Source organism: Aplysia californica, unplaced genomic scaffold (assembly GCF_000002075.1).
Source record: "Aplysia californica isolate F4 #8 unplaced genomic scaffold, AplCal3.0 scaffold01500, whole genome shotgun sequence".
Classification (NCBI taxonomy): Eukaryota; Metazoa; Mollusca; class Gastropoda; order Aplysiida; family Aplysiidae; genus Aplysia; species Aplysia californica.
This window is the reverse complement of record NW_004798770.1, coordinates 31,486-37,412: the sequence shown is the minus strand read 5'-3', so window position 1 is coordinate 37,412 and position 5,927 is coordinate 31,486. Positions and strand designations below refer to the sequence as shown.

Genomic DNA, 5,927 nt, shown 5'->3' with positions numbered 1-5,927 from the left:
TGACACTTCCAAGGTAGGTAAAGGAGTCCACTTCTTCCAGGGGAGTGTCTTCCACTGTCACAGCAAGGCTTGAAACTTTTCCTAGCTTCACTACTTTTGACTTGCCTGGATGTATACGTAGGCCAACACTCCTTGATAGGCTGTTGAGTTCCTTGGTCTTTTCTTGCATCTGAGCATGTGTGTGAGAGAGCAGTGCAAGGTCATCGGCCAAGTCTAAGTCGTTATAATAGGGTTCGGGCTAAAACAATTGTTACTGGCCTAGGTTTCTGATTACGTCTTTTTTAGTTTTAGTGAGAATTTTACGGCAATTACATCACAATAAGACCATATAATATTAGTGCCGAAGATTAGAAGTGTTACAAGAGAGTAACGAACACAAAAAGAAGGAGGGGAGATAGAGAAGATATATTTTTTTATAGGAAAAAAGGAGAAAACCACACCAGAGCACCCGCCAACCACTCACTGATAACTTCTGATTAGAGGGCAGTCGATGAGAACTCAAAACAACTGGTCTCAAGTGCACTCATAACACACCAACATTTGACCAAGTTAATTCTGCTTTGAAATGTTCCCTAAATCTAGACGGCAACTGGCCTCTGTGGACGAAGCTCGTCTCCTGGCTGACCTAAAGTGTGTGGGTGGGGGGTGTAAACCCCTACATTGGAAATAAATGAACGAAACAATCTGGCGTCTGCCACACCTGTTGCATAAGGCCGACTTCCGACTTCCAACTTCCGAGATCTCTTCAGTTTCGGCCCGATGGAGCAGACTAAGCGGCGAGTGCTATACTCTATACGTTCTTATACTGTGACTGTCTCGCCGAGTGCTATACTCTATACGTTCTTATACTGTGACTGTCTCGCCGAGTGCTATACTCTATACGTTCTTATACTGTGACTGTCTCGCCGAGTGCTATACTCTATACGTTCTTATACTGTGACTGTCTCGCCGAGTGCTATACTCTATACGTTCTTATACTGTGACTGTCTCGCCGAGTGCTATACTCTATACGTTCTTATACTGTGACTGTCTCGCCGAGTGCTATACTCTATACGTTCTTATACTGTGACTGTCTCGCCGAGTGCTATACGTTCTTATACTGTGACTGTCTCGCCGAGTGCTATACTCTATACGTTCTTATACTGTGACCGTCTCGCCAAGTGCTATACTCTATACGTTCTTATACTGTGACCGTCTCGCCGAGTGCTATACTCTATACGTTCTTATACTGTGACCGTCTCGCCGAGTGCTATACTCTATACGTTCTTATACTGTGACTGTCTCGCCGAGTGCTATACTCTATACGTTCTTATACTGTGACTGTCTCGCCGAGTGCTATACTCTATACATTCTTAGATTATACTGTGACTGTCTCGCCGAGTGCTATACGTTCTTACCGAGTGTCTCCGGCAAGTCTTGCCTACTGTGTGTGTGTGTGTGTGTGTGTGTGTGTGTGTGTGTGTGTGTCAACAACAGATAGTGCTTGCTTGCTGCCGCTTGCTTGCTCTCACTTGCTGTTTTATTTAATTAAAATAGCCGAAAGCGTTCTCTGTTTAGTTTTAGTAGAGGTTTTACAGCGTTCGCAACGCATTAGGTCATTTGAGCGCCAAAAGCTTTCTGTGTGTGTGTGTGTGTGTGTGTGTGTGTGTGTATGTCAACAAGGCAGTCCATAGAAACAAATCGCTTGTTTGCCAAATGTTTGCTGCCCGTTAGGCTAGCTTTATTTATACCACAGCGTAATGGTCTCTGTATGCCAACAAAGCGATCCATGGATTGCTAGTGTTTGCTTGCCATCGCTAGCTTTTTTACTGAGCAATGCGTTCACCTTTGGTGTAGGCCTCTATGGCAAGTTAATCTTAGGAATTGTGCTAGTGCTTGCTTGCTATCGCTAGCTTTTTTATAGCGTGAAGTGTTCTCTGTGCACATATCATAAACACACAATATTAGTATTATTATTATTATTATACCTGTGGGACTCTGACCTACATTGTGACCCTGGGCCGAGAGCGACCCACCGTGGCCTGGACGGTCAGACATCGTATAAGAACGTATAGACCGTGGCCATCATAATGTAGGCCTGGCTGTTGGACCACTCTGTGCCCGTCGACACCGTTCTGCCTACACACTACACGCGAGGAGGAGCACGCAACCTCTACGCCTGGAGGTTTGGTAGCCCGTGAGCCTATACGACACCTGACTACACACCACTGCACACAATGCGCGCATCACACGTACGTGTGTGTGTGTGTGTGTGTGTGTGTGTGTGTGTGTGTGCACGAGTGTGTTTGAGTACAATGTGTGTGTGTGTGCAAGTGTGTGTACCAGTGTGCTAATTGTGTGTGAGTAGCCTACGTGGCTACGTGTGTGTATGTGTGTGAGAGTGCGCGCGCGTGCATACTTCTGTCTACAGTACCACTTTAAACGGGTCGATATATATAGGCCTCACACAATTGGTTTCGTAATGTATAATTAATTGTACTCATCATTCATGTGACATAGATCTATATATTTCGACTAGATCTATAACGTTTTCCAAGATTTGCAACGCACTTCCGCTTCTGAAACGAGGATTGTCTCCAGCGATGAGTAAGGAGAGCGCAAATGGGTGAATGAGACTCACACACAGCGCAAGGTGTGTCCATGCAATGCCGAAGAGCCGAAGAATAAAGAGAGAAAGGGGGTAACCCCTTTCTAAATTTAGATGTCTGTGTTTGTTGTGTAGCACACACTTTTTTATCCTACACTATGACGTCACTACAAGGGGAGGCAATTTCCTCGGAGGTCACTCATTTTCAAGCCAATCGAAAGCTTCCTGGCAATCACGTGAATCCGATAATCAGAAATCGTGACACAGTGACTTTGAGCACACACACACGTAAGCACGCTTGTCTGATGCTAATTTTCGCTTTGTTTTGGAAATTATCGAATACATTACGCTCTGGAATTATAATTGTTGCGATTTAGACTCTTTTTTGGACCATTTTCTTCTGGTAATGTGAACATTTTGATGGGAAATGCGGAAATATTTCTTCACTTTCATCAGACGGCAGCCATTTTGGATTTGAGGGTGGGCGAAAAGGAAGCTCTTTCTCATACCAAAACACAAGGCACCTGTCCTCTTTGTTGAGAAGATATAGATCTAGATCTAGATCTAGTTTAAGTTGTTGTCTTTGTTCTTGTGAAGATTATCAAGTAAATTGAGTTTCCATTTATAAATAAATCATTTTATATGTCAACAAGTAACAAGGCGATTCTGTTTACATTTCTAGGCATTGGATTAGTCTTTGTCGCAAGTGAGTAGTGCTGTGTGTGGCAACAGCTGATTCGCTTTGTGGAGCTGGTGAAGTTGTGGCGACCGTGGGCCCCCCCATCTCATCTCATCTGGCTCTCCACATTCGTGAGAAGCAAGTCATCCAACGTTTGGTAACAGTCAGGCGGGCTCAACTCTGCAAGAAATTGTTTTCCATTTTTTTCCATTAAAAAAATAGTGGACAGTCAGTTGGAACAATTTTCTGGGCCTTTCTGGGCTCAAAAAACAGGTTTGTAATTGATTAGATCTAGATGCTAGATCTAGAATCTAGAAAGATCTAGATCTAGATTATCTAGAGTCTAGATCTAGATCTAGTAATTGTAATGAAATTAGTAGTGTTCATTTTATTGTATACAGACCCGGTAACCGGGAACAAAGTCACAAAGTATACACAGACCCGGTAGGGGAACTCTTTTGTTATTTCGGAAAGTTTCAATGCCCTCTTGGTTCAGGGTTAACCGTTTCGCACTTACAGCGCCCGTATGCGCCCGTGCCGGTGACCCCCGCTCATCCCTATAGTCTATAGCGCCCGAATGCGCCCGCCACGGGGGTGTTTGTTTCGTTGCTGCGGGAGGCTTCTACTTTTACTATCATCAGAAGTTTAACTTAGCTATCTTTATAGAGGAAGAGTTCCGGTTTACTATGGTGTTTTTCATGTTTCGCTAGCACAAAGAGTCACTTTTTGAGCGGGAACAAAAGTCGGAGGAGATTTTAGTTGTAAACACGCCATCATGTCTCTAGGATGCATGGGCGCAAAGCTGCCCGATATGAGAGTACGACAAAAACAAAATAAAAACACCCAAAGAAAAGTCTTTTAGGTGCTTTCAAGTTTCCACCAGACGCTTCAATCTCTGTGAATGTGTTGTATTTCTTTTGTGTGGATTACCTCTTTGTCTGTGGCAGAAACTTCGTGAGTTGAAGAAATGTAGTATACGAGGTCTAGATCTAGATCTAGACTCGGAATCCAAGACACGCATCTCAGAAAGACCTCTCATATCATTTCATACTCTTCTATTCCACTTATAATTTTGTACTAGTAATTTAGCTCATTCATTTTCCCTTCAGAAAATACTATTTTCATCATTTTTGGTTGTGTTTGTGATTTTATACAATTTTTTTTAGTAAGGTACCCCTTCAATTTTCGTGGAGTTGTTGCCCTTGTCTTAAGGATGGGGGGCCACAGCTGGCCAAGCCTGCTAAGTGCGAAAGGGTTAACCTGGGTTCTTCTAGATCTATGGCCTAGATCTAGATCTAGACGGACAGACATATCATTGATCTAGTTTCCAGGCTAGCCTATAGATCTAGGTCTAAATGAAGATTCCGGATGTCTTTTTGATGAACAATTGTTTTTTTTCCGTTTTTGGAGTTGGAGGAATCACAATTTGAAGAAAAGAACAATGTCATAATTTCAATGGAGCAGTCTCTCTCTCTCTCTCTCTGTCTGTCTCTCTCTCTCTCTCTCTCTCTCTCTCTCTCTCTCTCTCTCTCTCTCTCTCTCTCTCTCTCTCTCCCTCCCTCCCTCCCTCCCTCCCTCCCTCCCCTCTCTCTCTCTCTCTCTCTCTCTCTCTCTCTCTCTCTCTCTCTCTCTCTCTCTGTCTCTCTCTCTCTCTCTCTCTCTCTCTCTCTCCTACAGCCCAGAGTAGCCCTGGGAACATGTAACTTTCCCGCCAGCACATGCGCTGTGTTTTTTGCTGAGAACACATGGTCACTTAAAAAACTTTGAAGCTACAGCGAGCACCTTGCAAACCTCTGTGATTGGCCCAAATATTGATGATGTATTTCTGCCATCTATTTTTGTCGTCTTCCGGGGCTTCCATCGCCATTTGACTAGATCTCCCCGTGGCAGGCCCACTTTGCCGCTTAACGCGCGATCGACTACGTAACTAGGGGTCGTCGCCAACTGCTTGGGCTGTTTGTGTGTGAGTACAACTTTGAGAAGGTAAATTTATGAATGAGAATTGCTGAGATTGTTTTTAAGAGATAACACAGTTAATTTACAAAAGTTAGCGTCACTTGCCACCGAGTGACGTGGTGGCAATTGACTTTATTGACGCTGGTGTCAATTGCCACAGAGTGGGTAGATAAGTTAGATCTAAGTAGTTACACACATTCTGGGGTTGGAAAGGAGAATAGTAGAGGTCAATTTCCAAATGTTTTGCACTCAAATTCTTCTTTTTACCTGCACAATGGTATTCAAAACTAGATCTATCTATAAACTTTTATATCTATTTTTATCAGGGAGTATCTTTTTGCCTAAATTGTAGCTCATTTGAAAGATTTTGTGTACTGTAAAATGAAAGTCTTGTTTCCTGACTATCCTTTTCGAACTCGTCACGTTTAAGTAGGTCAATTTGTTGTCTAATTTCATTGGACAAACATCAAGAGCTACCGACTTCAACTTAGCGTGTTTTGAATGAGATGTAGGCTAGCCTATGCTTTGGTGTATAACCAACGCAGGCGATTCTAGAAGTATGCCACAAACGCTGACAAACTCAAGCAGAAAAATGCTTCTTTCTTTTATATATATATATATGTGTGTGTGTCGGGGAACATAAATCTGGGGGATGGGGGTTAGGGAGAGAGAGAGAGAGACCCGCCCGCCCCCACACAACACAGG

The 5,927-nt window shown here is 43.4% G+C and overlaps 1 protein-coding gene across 3 annotated transcripts in view; it reads left to right on the top strand.

Annotated features, from left to right (window-relative positions):
* Positions 1–5,927, top strand: part of LOC106013912 (zinc finger A20 and AN1 domain-containing stress-associated protein 9) — a gene marked incomplete at its 3' end in the record, with an annotated part of 22,748 nt that overhangs the window by 12,679 nt on the left and 4,142 nt on the right. The window contains 2 exon segments of one of the 3 annotated variants that reach the window (XM_013090777.2): positions 1,685–2,231; positions 3,270–3,539. 3 annotated transcript variants of the gene reach the window in all.